We start from the raw sequence: 16,139 nt of genomic DNA on the forward strand, positions 1-16,139 counted from the left end.
GCCATGCGGGACCCTCCTCCGGTGGCCGGGGAGCAGCCGGGGATCGAACCAGCACTGCAGAGGCCGCGGGCTGCTTCGCAGCCCAGCGCTCAACCGCTGCGCCACCGGGGAGGCCCCCCCCCCCGTAATGCTTTTTAAAAGGGCGTTTCCCCCCCTCTGGTTTTTATAGGAGGCACCCGGTTGAATACACCAAATGATTATGTAGAGCACCACAGTGTCCAGCCCTGCAGTGAAATCCTTTTCCTGCCAATTCTTTTCCTTCTTTCCACAGGACAGAAATGTAATTTTATCTTGGCTCTTCCTTTTTCTCTAAAAACTGGGGAGCAGGATTCTAAATGATGCAAAATCTAAATGATCAACGAGGTTCTTCTCCACCTTTGGTTTGTTAAAGTGTGGACTGGGGGGGGGGGGCTCCCTGGTGGCGCAAGGGGTTAAGCACGACACTGTGAAGCTGTCCCCAGCCTCTACAGCATCAGTTCGATCCCCGGCCAGGGAGCTACCCACAGGGCGCAGCAGACCTTTCCTGTCTCCCCGCCGCTCCCCTCAGCAGTGGGCTTCAGTGGATCCACCTGTTCTGCTCCCCACTGTCTTGTGAATCCCTTCACCCCACACCCCTGGCCTGCACCCCAGCTCTTCTACATAAAAATAAAATCCTAAAAAGAAAAGAACACATCCTACTTTTAGCCAGCTTTTCCTGTCTTGATTCTTTTATAATTTCTTCTCTTAATGCTTGTGGCCTTGCTCTGGCTCCGGGACACTGGCTCACCAGTTTGCTCTTGTGGACCCAGAGCCGCCTGATCTCTAAGCTGGTCGGATGAGAAAATTCTCTGGCTGCATTCCAGACTTTGGGGGATGAACACCAGGCTGAACTAGTCCTCTCGCTGACCTGACTGAAATGTTTGAGAAGTGCCCATGTGGGAAGCGTGTGCTGGTGGCCTGGCAGGGACACGGAAGCGCAGGGAATGCATCAAATGAGAAAACACACAGTGGCTCTAGAGCGCCGACTGTACGGACACACAAGCCAGCCACGGACGGGCCTCATGGACTGCATCTATTCAGACACGTAGGAAGTGTCTCTGGCTCTCGGACTTTCAGGGCTTACGTTGGTGTGAAATCCCAAGTACCCGTCCTTGGGGCGGATGTGTGAGTCGTCTGGCCCACACGAAGCTGTAGAGCAGGAAGCAGGATGACCACTCCGTCCTGACCACCTCGCACACTGATCACCCAGTAGGTCTCTGCGCATGTGGCTGTCATGTGCAACGCAGGGACTGAAAAGTGTAACAGCTGTTTACCTAGATCAATATATTTATGCATAAAATAAAATCTAGATTCTTGGTAGTGGTATTAAAAAGTATCCAGGTAATCTTTACTAGAAAAATACAGAACATCTTTGCTCTTTGCCCTTCTTTGTATTGTGTGATTTTACATAGTTTCTTTTGTTTTTGAAGATTTATTTTTATTTATGCACACAAGAACAGATGTGCAGGGGTGAGAGGACTCACCAGAGACAGAGCGGGGAGCAGAACAGGCGGATCCACTGAAATCCACTGCTGAGGGGAGCAGCGGGGAGACAGCAGGGGTCTGCTGGCCCTGTGGTCAGCTCCCTAGACTGGGGATGGAACTCGTGCTGCGGTGGCTGGTGATAGCTTCCTAGTGCCGAGGCTTAACCCCCTGCACCTCCAGGGAGGCCCTGATTTTACACAAGTCTTATTGTAACGGTTAGGATTAGGGCACGAGGTACAATCTTTCAGAGCCTGAGGCTTCGTAAGGTTTGAATTTGACTCGGGAATCGCCACTCATGTATCCCCCAGGCAGCTCGCATTCAGCATGTCACAAACAGAATCTGTTCTCTTCCCAAGACAGCGTCCCTCCTGAGCCTGTACCAGCCCCCTCTGCAGTCTGGGAATCCTGGGGGTCTCCTCTGTGGTTTCCTTTCTCATTTTCCAGGAGCAGTCTGTGCACCCGTCTCGTTGATGCTGTTTCCCAAATATGTCTCGAGTTTGTCTCCTCCTGACTATGCTAAAGCTAAAATTTTGCTCGTTTTCTTTATTTTAGTCTATTCAGAATTTTTCCTGGTGTTCGGCGGAGCTGTCTTCACACAGCCGCTGGAAGGAGGTTTTTTTTTTTTTTAATAGGGGCATGTTTTTATTTATTTGTTTGTTTGTTTTGTTTATACAAGCACTGGGTACAGTCAGAAGCGTGGGAGGGTGAGAGGATTCACCAGAGCCAGAGCGGGGAGCAGAGCAGGCAGAAGGACCGAAGGACACTGCTGAGGGGAGCAGCGGGCGGCAGGAGAGGTCTGCGCGCCATGTGGGACCCTCCTCTGGGGGCCGGGAGCAGCCGGGGATCGAACCGGCGCCGCAGAGGCCGCGGGCAGCTTCTCCACCCAGCGCTCAACCGCTGCGCCACCGGGGAGGCCCCGGAAGGAACTTTTTAAACTCAACACCTGGTCACCTTCCTCCCTCCCCGGTGTTAAACTCTCCATTGAGCCACTGAGAACCCCTAGGCTGACCTTCCTGACCCTCCACTGGTGACCTTCCTAGGGACATTCCCTCCCTCCCCACAATTCTGGGACGTGGCTTGGCCCACTGCCTCCCTGTCTGAAACCCCACTCACACCTTCTTCTCTTTTGCCAGAAATGCCCCCAGCACATGCTCTACCCCTCCCCCCGCACCTAGTGCTAACTGCTGTGTTTTTTTATACCACCCCCCAATCTTCTCAGCAGTTAAAAACATTCTTCTCTGGATTCCCAAAGCACCTTTATATAACTCAGCTTACAATTATAGCCTCTCACATTGTGTTATAATTATCTGATTCCTGCAGTGTAAGATGATTGGGAAAAAAAGAGGTGGTTTCTTTTTTCTCTTTGAATCTGCCGTGTTTAGCGTATGGTGTACGTCAAATAAAGGTCGGATAAATAGATGAGTAAACTGATGACTGCCGCGGGGAGAAATGGCAAGAAGTGTCTTGTCTAAAGTTCACGTTAGAAGAATTTTAGTGACATTCTCTAGTGAAAGAAGATGGAAGTAAACGGTTTATAAACCTAGGCTGGTGACCAGAACATCTTAATTTGGGCGCCCAGAACTTACCAGATTTAGTGACAATGTCCTCAGCATTCAAGTGAGGGGATACCATATGCCGAAAATCATTTTATTTAATACATCTGGAACCCAAGACTGTGTCCTAACTTTGAATAGAATGATATTTTGCATCTCTCTATACCTAATGCCATTGGCCTTTTTACCCCAGCATCAATATGTGGGAAATACCTGTGACTGAATTTTCAATCATTTCAAGATAGAAAATTCGAATCAATTTTCATAAATACTGTTTTTTTTTTTTTTCAAAATACCACCTAGTAGTGATTTCTGTCTGGAAATGAACACTTATTTTTGTCTCTCCTAGAAAATGATTTTTTTCATTCTTTTGATTTTCATGAAATCAATTGAAATTGTCCATAAAAACAATGGAAAAATATCTTTAGAAATATTTCAAATGAAAATAATCTGTGTGCCCAAGAGGCACGTCTTGAGAAGACCTGTTTTGAACAGCTCGGGGAGAGCGATCCACAAACTTGAGTGATAGCATGAAAATTAAAAATCAAATTAAGTTTTTAAAAGAATGAACCTGGGTTGTTCTAAAGGTAGGAGGACCTGAAATGATAAAAACCCCCAGAGGAAAACCTTGGGGAGATACTCCTTGATCTTTGTCCTGACAGTGATTATGACACGGAAAGCATGAGCAACAAAATGAAATTTTTTTGAGATGTGACATCAAACTAAAGAACTTTGCACAGCAAGAAAAAAAGATCAACAAAATGAAAAGGCGAGCTAAGGACTAGGAGGAAACGCTTGCAAACTACACATCTGACAAGAAGTCAATACCCAAATATACCAGGAACTCCTATCCCTCAATAGCAAGAAGGGGAAGTCACCCGATGAACAGTGGGTAAAGGACTGAGCAAGTATTTTTCCAAAGAAAACACTCACGTGGCCAACAGGTGCATGCAGAGCAGCTCACCGTCACGGATCACCAGGGAAATGCAAATCAAGACCGCAGTGAAATGTCCCCTCCCAAGTGTTAGAATGCCTGTCGTCAAGAAAGTAAGAGATTAGTGCTGGGTATGTCGGTGGAAGGTAGCCCTTGTGCACTGCTGGGAATATAAACTGGTATAACTACTATGGAAACAGTATTGAGGTTCTGGGAAAAATTAAAAATAGCACTAACATATGATCCAGCAATTTCACTTTTGGGTATAGAGCAAAAGGAAGCAAAATCACTACTTCGGGGTGCTGTCTGGACCCCATTCATTGCAGCACTCGTTACAATAGCCAAGATCTGGGAACAGCCCGTGTGCGTGGAAGGTGAGCTTGTAACGAAGCTGGGACCTAGACGCGCGTGGACTGTCACCGTCCACACCAAGGAAATCCTGCCGTTTGCAACACATGGGTGGGCCTTGTGCTCAGTGGAATAAGTCAGGCAGAGAATGGCAAACTCTATGTGAGTTCACTTACGTGTAGAATCTTTGCAAAACCAAAATCATAGCTACAGAGAACAAACTGGTAGTGAGGGTGGGGAGGGAAGTGGGTGGAGGTGATGAAAGTATACAGATTTCCAGCTCTAGGGGAAAGAAGCTCATGTATAGCGCAGTGACGACCGTTGGCAATACTGTATTGTACATTGGGAGCTGTTGAGAGAGTGGATCTGAAACATTCTCTCCGCAGGAAAATAAAAATTAGTAAGTGTATGAGGTGATGGAAGTTAACTTATTGCTGTAATCATTTCACGTATATACATATATCAAGCCATTATGTTGTACACTTTACACATACAATGACGGATGTCAATGATATCTCAATAAAGTGGAAAACAAATAAAATGTAGCGGGAGAAGAAGCCTGAAGACGCTTACTGGCCACCAGTATCCGTCTGCGCCTCAGAGAAAATGTTAATGCGCTTTTCCAGCAATGAGTCGAACACTGGAACTTTGTGGACCAATTTGGAAATTTCTATCATTGAACTGTTCTAAAATAATATACTTAAAATGCTACCACTTCTGGCACATAACAGACATTTCATAAACTGTAGGGATCATTTTTTACTGGGAGATCACTGCGCTAGAGGCAATTAAGAGTTTGTTTCTCGTCTCTACGCCGGCGAGAACCAAACAAAAAAGACACCTTAAAAAAAAAAAAAAAGATAGATAAGGAGTTAACTCACTCGGTCCTGTTTCCAATTCCAGTTCTGCAGTCGGCGTGGCCTTTTCTTTCTTACCTTGACTCCATTACTCAGGGAAGATTTTTTAAAAAGCAGCTAATTCCCTCCATCCTTCTTCTTTATCTCACTCCATGAAGGGTGTTGACTGAAAGGGGAGCTTCGAGAACAAGGCAGGTTTGCTCCGGAGTTAAATCTGTGTAGCAAAGGGCGACATGAATCACGATTCTCTCTTGCGGGTCCGCTGTTGTGCCACGTGTTTCTCTGAATGATTATAATTTCCAACCTCAACTAGAATCAAACAGAAGTCCAGAACCTGGCAGATACCCAAGACCAAGGGTATTATTCAGCAAATCGATTCACTGGTTGTAAAAAATCAGAACAAATATTAACTTGTTACTGTATTTAAAAGTCACTATTCTTCAATATACATGGTGTGGGACACTGAAGGGATTTTGAAGCAAGTGTTTGTCAACGTTTACTGATTTTTTAAACCAAGTGCTGGATTTTTAAGGGACCCTTTTATCCACAGTTTTAAGGACTTCCTTTGTCAGATTTACAGGTGGTGTTCCTGTTCCTCTCACAAATTCTTGTAACTTTTCCATTTTTTCAGCAAGACTGAATCACTTTCTATGACTCTAGAGAAAACAGGATGAGCTTTTATCATGAAAAACCTAGGATATGTGTAACCTGATCACACTCTAAGATGATTTCCCACCCATTCTTTCCTAGAACTTTGTCCTTCTGCTTTTTGTCATGTGAGGTTGTCTTGGGTTTTTCCTTCCTGTTGGTTTTTTATTGTTCCAACTGCTGCGCCACTCTTTCTCGGGAGAAGCATTTTTGTTGGGAAACATTCTTCTTTGTGTTTGCTTGGGGGTCAGTAATGACGTAGCCGCCCACTTCCAGGAGGGTGGCAGAACACAGGAGGCAAATACGGTGAAATGCAACAGTTTGGCAAGAACTCTGCGGTAGACCAGTTTTCCTACAGAGCCTAAACAAAGACACTTCTGGATCTGTTAGATAAAAGTGAATTCTGTTTTTGACCCAGGGAGATAGTATCGCCCTCTCAGACAGCCGGCGAGATCACCAACCCCTGCATAATCTCAGAACACTCTGGAGGGGAGTTCCTGGCTTGGAGCCAATTGGTAACGAGGGACAAAACTTGCTTTTGATTGTTGCACAACATTCGGTTATCTCAAATCACCAAGAACGGTGACTCCAACAACTGGTTTGTTTTATTGAGGTTTCTTGTCAATAACTGGATTAAGTTAAATAGGCATCAGTGTTTTGGCCAGGCCGGCAGTGTGCCTCGCTTTCTTTGTAAGGAAGGATTTTTAGGCGTGGATAAAAATATAAAGCTTCATATAGGATAAAGTTGGAAACAAACCCAGTCTTCGCTCTGGAGAATGCGAGAGGCAAAAGCTGTGCAGTACTCCAGGGGTGTCCCTGGTGCCTGCTCTCTAGCTGCTGCGAGTCCGGCCCCGGAGACCACCCGGACGCGGGGCTTGGCGAGGAGGCTCTCCCGAGCTCGTGCCCTCGCGGGGCGCCCTGGTCACGCAGACCTTCGTGTCAACACTTGCTCTTTCCTCAAGTTCACCTGAGCTTTGTCCCCTAACGATGACCTGGATCGCCAAATTTCTGCTCTTCTGCTCCGGAGAGAAAGTCATGAGCTACTGTCTCAGCCCTGGCTGTTGAACGCTGGCCCCGAGGACACCAGAACGTCTTCCAGAGCGGCTTCAAATTGACTGGAGATAGAGTGCAAATGATTTTTCTCAATCCTTATGAAGAAAATGTGTTACGGATTTGGAATTTCAGCGAGAGGCGGCTGTACCTCCTTCCCGGGCCCTGCCGGAGGACTGTCTCACGGCACCTCCCGGGCACCGCTGCCTTTTCCAGGGAAATAAGCCATTGCTTGTTGCTGTCGATCCGGGCTCACGCCTGGCGATGCTGCGTGATCACACAGGTGTTTGTCTAATAGAGACGCAAGGGACTTCTGTCAGTAGAAAAAGAAGTCACCCAACGATGATGGTTTTATTGCCCTGTAGGAGATGAGCCGTTTCGGTCTCTAATCTCTCAGTCTTCCCACATTTTATCCCCATCCAGTGCCTATAAATACTCAGTTTCTCAAATGTCCCTGGACCTGGCATGAACGCCCTTCGGATTCTCTCTCCAGTTACGTTTCAACACCTGTTTTTTCTCTGCTTCTCCAAGAGCCATGTTTTTGTCTTTTGAAAATTATACTGTCCGCCCTCCACGAAGGTCCAGGCAGGCGTCTCTCTTCTGGGTCACTCTCAGGAGCTAGAAAGGCCTTCAGTCACTTTTGGTAAAAAAACGGTTCAAGTTCAGCAGCCACACCTTTCTCTGGATTATTGAAGAGGCTCGTGAAGACACAACTTGCTTCCTAGGATGGAACAAATTGCGCTCTTCACAGTGTTAGCCCAGAATTTGTTCAACAAGCACCACATGTGGGACAACTTGTGCCCAATCACTGACTAAGGTTTTTCTGAAGAGGAGGCAGAAAGTGAATGACAGTCAAGAGGCATCATCTGACGGGCACGAGACGCGATTTCCTCAATACTTTCCGGTTCCAACCTCGAAGCCCCATCAGATCCAGACTGTTGGCTCCCACCGCAGCCCCTGATCAACATCAGACTGATCACGTTTCTCATTTCTTATTCTCTCCCCACCTCATGAAGACTCACTCAGCAGTTCACGTGGGAACCAAGCAGACTGGTGTACTCAGCACAGGGCTGACGGGAGATCAGGGCTCCTGGCCGTGACTCAGTAACACCAGTCACTGAAACTCTAGTTAGAGCTGCTCTGATGTTGCCCTCGGCACAAACCAGATCCCTTACCCAAGGCAACTTGACAACTGTCATAGGCATTAGAGATCGACTAGGGTCAACCTGATGCTTGATTTTTTTTTTATTTTTTAAAATTAAAACCTTTAAAAATAACTGAGAATCATCTTAAATAAAACTGATAAAAGTTAGCTAGTCTGGTTGGTCACAGCCAAGATATAGGACCCAGAAGTCCACCTGTTCAGCTCTCCCTTTTTTTCTAAGTTATCTCTGAAGCCTCCGTGCACTGTGCAGACCATGATTTGAAGGGCATCTTGGCCAAACCTTTCATTTTGCAGAAGCGATAACTGAGGCCAAACATACCCGGGCGGGGAATCCGTAGTGATTACCACCAGAGTTTATTCAGACTCTGTTCAGGGCTTTCTGAACATGTTAGGAAAATTATGTTTGACCTGTCTCTCCTGGTCTAGCTTGGAAATGCAAAACCCAGAATATAGAACTAGTCATTTTCCAGTGTACATATTCCGCATAGCACTATTTCTATAGGAAAACGCATTCATAATAAACTAGGATCTTCAAGGACAAATCTTCCCAGGTTAGTGAATGAAACAGAGGGAGAATTGAAAGACACAGATTGTTCCTATGACTTTCACTACAGTGACTGAAAAAAAAATCAAACATCGTAACTCAAAATTTCTGTCTTGATTCAGAAAGTCATTAGAATATAACAAGGTCAAAATGAGTATTTTGTTGTTTCGAGAAGGTAAGACGGATCCTTTTAAATAGCCAATTATGTCATTATGCCCTCATTTAGTTATTTTCAGTGTTTACCTTTCCTTCTGTAAGATAAATGCAAGGCTGAAAATGTCTTGTTAAAAGTCCTTTAGAGAACTATGAGTAAGCTTTCACGAGACGACTGGAAAAATAGTTAACTCTTCACCTGCTTTTCCCACAATGTGTTTAATTCAAGTGTCATGGTTTAAAAGCTACAGAGATTCTTTATGTGAGTGATGTGAATATTGGGTGACTAAATCAACCATGTGATGAAATCGATATTATCGTCAAGAAAAGCACAGTTTCGTGAGGACCTATTTGGAGGGTCTTGGTTGACCTCATGCCATCCTGGAATCCATTGTTGAGAATTATGATCTAGACGTTTCAGTCCATGGCAACTAACCAACCTTGAACATACACTGGTTCCCCCCTAGCACCCCGATGATCTATACCCTGGCCCACTTACTGAATCATCTCTGACAGTAAGAAGAGTCCTTTATTATTTTACACGGCTGTCACTTTCTGGTCCCTTAGATGCTAGTTCCTTCCAACAAGGTCCTGTTGCTCTAAGTTGGTAAGTTAATCTTGGAAACTATTTTTCTCCACTATTTAATCTTACCCATGGTCTTCAGATCAAATAGGAACATTTCAGCCCATGCTTCAAGCCTTCTCCACCTGCGTGATCAGCCTTCTGCGGGTCTGATCACTATCGTGTATCACGTCTTGCCAATCCTTGGCCCCAGTCTGGGACCGTGAGTCTGACCCAGGGGATCTTTTCAAACCGCTTCCAACTTGACTTGAACTGGAGCTTTGTGAGAGACCAGTGAGGGGATGGCCATGTCCTCTCTACTCACTCCCTTTCCCGTTCTCTCAACCCCTGTGTTGAAGACCTTATCACTGTACAATAGTAACAGTGGACACAAGCAGTGTCATCCATTTCAAAGCTCTTGCTGTCCGTCACTAAATAATTTCACACGCATCATCTCTGCTAAAACATGTCTGATGAAACGATGACAAAATTAGTAACATGGATGTTGTTTTCTCCATTTTATGAACAAAAAAATGGAGGCTCAAAGAATTAGGAAATTTGTACAAAGGCATGCAACAGTGTAATGCCAGAGCCAAGAGCCGACAGTTGCTACGATTCCAAAGCTTTTGCCCGGGACCTCACATCATGCTGTTCCCTGCAGGTGGTGGGGCACCGCCAGGAGGCGGGAATGTGAAAATCCAGCATCTGTGCCACAAAGTGGACTGTTGAGTTTGGTGGACCAGAGCTGCTCACAAACCACTTTCCCATAAGGCAGAGTATGAAAAATTCTGGAAAAGCCAATCTAAGGTATAGCCTAAATCTGAAGGGCCTCCCAGAAGCCATGATGTGTTACTATTGAAAGAGAGAGAGCATTTTAATGGATATCTGAACATTCAAATCTACATGCAATTTTATTATGGCTGGCATTGTTTATTTCATTTTATTTTTATTAGTTTTCAATTAGAGAAGTCTTTTAAAGCAAGGTTCATGTATCTGTATGTCCCAATATCACATAGCAGTGTTTCAGAAAACAATAAGTGATTATCACTTCGCAATAAATATTTTTTCACAAAAACAATTTAATCACTTTCCAACTTAAATATTCTGAAATTTCATTCTTATATATTCTTTTTTAAAAAAAGATTTATTTATTTATTTATGCATACAAGGAACTGGGGTGCAGGCCAGAGGTGCGGGGGTGAGAGGACTCCCCAGAGACAGAGTGGGGAGCAGAACAGGTGGATCCGTTGAAATCCACTGCTGAGGGGAGCAGCGGGGAGGCAGGAGAGGTCTGCTATGCTCCCTAGCTGGGGATCGAACTTGTGCTTCAGAGGCTGCAGATAGCTTCACAGTGCTGAGACTTAACCTCTGTGCGCCCAGGAAGGTTCCCAATAGTGGATGTTAATTTTGAACACAAAACAACAGAAATGGGAAGTCACCAGTGACTCTAAGCCTTATTTAGCTCCGTCTTTACACTCAGGTAAAGTCTCGTCTCTACTCTGCAGATGCGGAACCTGAAGCTTAGCGAGGCGGCGACTGCAGGTCTTTAGCTGGGAAGTAGTGGAGCTGGGCCTTGAACCCAGGCTAGCCTGACTCCTGCGGTGGCGCCTAAACCACAAGGCGGCCCAGCGCCTTGGCCCCGGCGCTGTTCCTGTGAAGCTGAAGTTAGGTCTCCAGGTGTGTCTGGTTGTTCAGCACCTACCGTGGCCCCAGAGTCCATGAGCAAGTTCCACCCCTAGCGGATTAGTCACTGCGATCCTGCCCCTCCAGCCGCAGCCTGCTCCAGCGTCTCCTGCTGCCCAGGCCGCTGTCCCACGCCCTCACTCTCTCTGGTCACGAAACTCTCCCTGGCCAGCTTGATGTCCCTCCACCTTGGGCTTCTGCCCAAAGCACTGCTTTCCCCACTGGCATTTCCAGGATGGTCTCCTCTGGAATTCCAGAGCTGCTCCTGAATATCTGTCCTCTCATATGTTAATTGACTCTTTACCACATAAAAAAGTTAAAATCATGTGATTTCCCACGAGGAGGGAGAGATGTGTGGGGAAGACTCCCGGCATGACTGTCTCGAGCTCGAGCTCGCTGCTCTGTGCCCAAGTGGGAGGGAAATGTGTTCACAGGCGCCCGCTTGGAGGCCTCCTGGCAGGACAAGTTGTGATGGGTTAGCGCCCGACACTTGGCCTCCAGGAAACCTTCCCCACGATTTATCTTCTTCGACCTGAATAACTCAGTGTCTTCACATCTCTTTTTGCAACCCACGTGAATTGACAGTGAGCAAACGCTGTCACCTTAGCAACCGGCGCTGAAAGTCCCTCGGGCGAGGAAAGTCCCCACTGGAGAAAATGATGACTGGGCTGTCAGCCGGCACCAGGTCTCAGCGCAGGGTGGGGCTCACAGCGCGAGGGCGAGAAAGTCCAGCTCCTGGCTGCAGGCAGAGGAGAAGCGAGCGAGAGACAGAGCGACAGACCGACAGAGTGACAGGCGGACAGAGAGGCTCGGCGGAGAGGGAAGCTGGAAGCCTCACGTTGGACGAGGGCTGCTCGGGTGCAGCGAGATCCTCTCCAATTTACACACAAATCGGCTCATTCTCAGAAGACTCGATGCGCGTGAGGACTAAGAAGAGGCTCAATTTTGGGTTAAGATCTTAATAGCGCAGGGCAGAGGCTTTGCGTGAAGAAGACAGAGGCTCGAGGCCATTTCCCATGGATCTCACGGGCGAGGAGATTTCCAGCTGATGTCGGCCTTATTTCTATCACACCGCAAGTGTATTTCCTCTTCTTCCATTTATTTTCTTGCATGAATTTCACTTTCTTTGCCTGAAAAATCCTGCAGTTCCACCATTTCCATATATTGGCATTTTACTCAACTTCAATCTTATTTTTCTGGAAACCTCGATCATCTCAGCACAAAGTGAACTTCCTCGTCTATGGTGCCTCTATTTCCCATTTTTAAGTTATATTTACGCTTCTAGAATGCATGAAAGTACAGGAGTATGGAAGAGACAAAGGGCAGGAGGAAAATCTCTAGGTGGTGAAGCATCTGTTCTTGTCTGGATTTTGCAGATGATTTCAGAGGCATTTGCCTTATGGTATTGCACCCCTTACACATAAGCAACTTGCTGCTTGACAATTATACCCCAATAAAGTGCTTAAAGGAATTCTAAGCCCTTTGAGGCTGAAACCATGACTTTTCCTTAACAGTTCTTTGAAATGCCTGGTAAAATGCCACATACCCTCTGAGGACTAAACAAATATTTATTGCTATTTTTTTTGACTCAATAATAGTTGAGCCATTTTCCCAGAATCATGAATTTATGGTGATTTTCTGACATCAATAACAGTTCAGTTAAGACTGGCTACTATTTATTAAGCTTCACTTATGAATAAACACAATAGGAGCTGTGCTTTCAAAGAGCTCATAGTCAGACCAATACAACATATCCAGGAACTTCCTATTTAACAACAAACGAAATTCAGTAAATTCTATAAAATTCAATAATTGAAGAAAAGATGTAATCAGATTTGTTTTGCAGCACACAATTTAAATATTTGACTGACTTTTGTTTACCCAGTAACTGCAATATTGGATGATATTCAGGGAGAATTTTCATCAGAGTTTCCTGTTTAGAATAGCAAAATTATTTACCATTAATTAAGCACAAATACCTCATGCACAAAGCACTTGGTAAAATTACCCTAATTAACCTTACAACAATAAGGCGGGACTAATTAGCTAATTTAGCAATCCTTTTAAATAATGAGAAACTAAGATTCAGAGAAATGAGGATTCAACCAAGGTCATGCAATCAGTAAGTGGTGGACTTGAGATTTGAGTACAAATCTGACTTCAAAACAGTTTTCTATCTTAGGGGCCTCCCTGGTGGCGCAGGGGTTAAGTCTCAGCACTGTGAAGCTGTCTGCAGCCTCTGCAGCACGAGTTCGATCCCTGGCCAGGGAGCTACCCACATGGCCCAGCAGACCTCTCCTGACTCGTCCGCTGCCCTCCCAGCAGTGTACTTCAGTCAGTCTGCCTGTTCTGCTCCCTGCTCTGTCTCTGGGGAGTCCTCTCACCCCCCCAAACCTCTGGCCTACACCCCAGTTCTTAGATGCACAAATATTTAAAACAAAAAAACAAAACAAAACAAAACAAAAAACCCTCCACTTACCAATCTGGAGTAACTGTCATTCTCCGTGGTCTCTCTACACTGTGTATGCAGGTCAGTTTCAAATTTCACCCAGAAAGCTCTGGAGGTTTCAAATCAATGCACAGTGATGCCAACACCTCCATCACATCACATGCTTCTCTTCTTTTGTGGTGAAGACGTTTAAGATCTACTTTCATAGCGATGTTCGCAAGAGTGGACAAAGAACACGTGGTATGTCTGTATACAGAAATTCAACCAAACGACAGCAAACAGTTGACATTTTTACATCTACCACAGAGAGACAAATGCCGGCTATGACCCATATGTGACATCCAGAAGAGCTGAACTCACAGACACAGAAGGTAAACAGGAGGTAGAGGGGCTTGGGGGCCAGGGGAAGGGAGAGTCGTTGGTCAAAGGGTACAAACTTCCAGAGTGAAGATGAATATGTTTTGGGGACATAATGCTCAGCATTATAGCTAATGATTAGTTAACGAGCATAGTTAGTGATTATAGTTAACAACATGTATGTACTTGGAAGCTGTTAAGTGAGTAGATTTTACGATTTCCCCCACTTTTAGGAGGTTCCTCAAACTGCTAAATATGGAGCTTCCATATGATCCAGCAATTCCACTCCTAGGGATCTACCCAATGGACACAGAAACATCAATTCAAAGGGCGCCTACACCCTTATGTTTAGAGCAGCACTATTTACAATAGCTAAGCTCTGGAAACAACCCAAATGCCCAAAAATAGATGACTGGATCAAGAAGATGTGGTACATATACACCATGGAATATTACTCAGCAATCAAAAAAGATAAACACATGCCATTTGCAGCAACATGGATGGCGCTGGAAGGGATCATGCTCAGCGAAATAAGCCAGAAAGAAAAAGAAAAATCCCGGATGGTCTCACTCATAGCAGGAATGTAGAAGCTCCAAATAAGGAATCAGGGGGGAAAAAGTCATTATAATAAGTGAAAATAAAAATCCTCAGGCAGCGATAAACCAGAGCCATTCTGCATGGGGGGAGGAGGGAGTAGAATCAAAACAGAGGCGGGAAGAGCACAGGGATCTTGGGGACGGGCTGGGTGAATGGGTGGTGGGAATTTCGCGGGGAATATGACTGAGACGAGAAGACAAACATTGTACAGAAGTGAAGAACAATGTAAAAAATATATAAAATAAAAAACATAATAAAAAAGATGTCCCCCACTTTTAACCTGACGGATGTGCCCCTTGTCACCAGCAACAACCCCCTTATTGCCACCGATCGTGTGATGGCTTCTGGGAAGGCTCCTGCAGCCAGAGGCAGAGCCACTTCCCAGCTGTGCGTGGGAGGAGCTTGCCTCCCGAGCTGAGTGCTTCCAGAGTCCTTCTTCCCGCTTGGCATATTAAATATTTATTATTTATCGTCGTCTCGTTACATGGAAGTTCTTTCCCTGTAGTTATATTTTCTCTCTCGCTGCTACTGTGCTGCTTGGGAGAAAAGGACCGCTTCTAAAAAAATAATAGATTTCAACTGTTTCATGTCTCTCTGCTGAATCATAGCTTGGCAGGTCCAGAACACCGTCCTATTTAATAATCAGCAGGTAATTATCTTATCTGGACCTCACGGCCTCCTGTGCTCCTGAAGCTTGCCTGGGGGGGTGGGCCCAGAGAAGACCCAGCATGGAGGAAGCTGCCCCAGGACGGGGTGCTTCACTGGGGTAATTAACGTGGCAATCAGCTTAGGCTTCTGATGTGGTTTCCAGCCTGCGAGGGGAATTTGGAAGCCATCTGACATGAGAGTACTTGACTTCTAAAATTATACCTAATGCAGACTAAACACCAGCAAATCTATTCGAGGGGGATTTGACTTCCTAATGCAGGCCTCGCCTTAGATAAACAAACTCATTGTCATACTTTAGCACTGTGCTCAACTCGCCTCAGAGTCCCCCAATTCCATTATAATTAATTATTTATTGAAATCCATCTGTGCACTTGACTCTGAACAGCCATAAATGAAAACCGAGGCCTTCCCGAGGGCCCTCCCACGCTAAATTCTGTTGGTTAATATCCTGGTATTATTGGACAGTGGATTGGTCTATAGCTTAAAAAATTCTCTGAAGCTTGCATGATCACGAAAACCTTGAAGAGTGATTATCTCTGGTATTAGCTCTAAGTTAAAGACTCGTTTGTTTCTTGAGTTCCTAATATAGTTGATGGTAAAGCTCTTATGTTATACTTCAGAGTATTAATATAGACGTTTGGCTCATTGATTAAATGATTAGATTAATAATAAAATAAGTCACTTGCCTTAACAAAGGACAAACCCCATTAAGGAACGCGCCTGTGCTGTCAATGTCTGCGAGAAGCTAGGCTGCTGCGGCAGTTTTGAACCGTGCGTGACGGGTGTGAAATAAACCATCAGAAGCTTACGTTTCGCTAACTTCGGCTGAAGGTCCCGCCCCGGGAAGCCACAGCCGTGCTCCGAGACATTGCTGCTGAAATTACGGTCTGGTTAGCAGCAAGGCAGGCCTCCCCGGGAGTTTGTGCAGGCCACCCCCAAACCTGTGGAGTCAGAGTCTGTATTTCTACCAAGGTCCCTAGTGATTTATGCACTTTCACGTCTGAGAGATAGTGGGTTGTAAACCCACATTGCACTATTTAAATTCTAGGGCCCTCATTTGGCAACCA

Source organism: Talpa europaea (genome assembly GCF_964194135.1).
Source record: "Talpa europaea genome assembly, chromosome: 15".
Classification (NCBI taxonomy): Eukaryota; Metazoa; Chordata; class Mammalia; order Eulipotyphla; family Talpidae; genus Talpa; species Talpa europaea.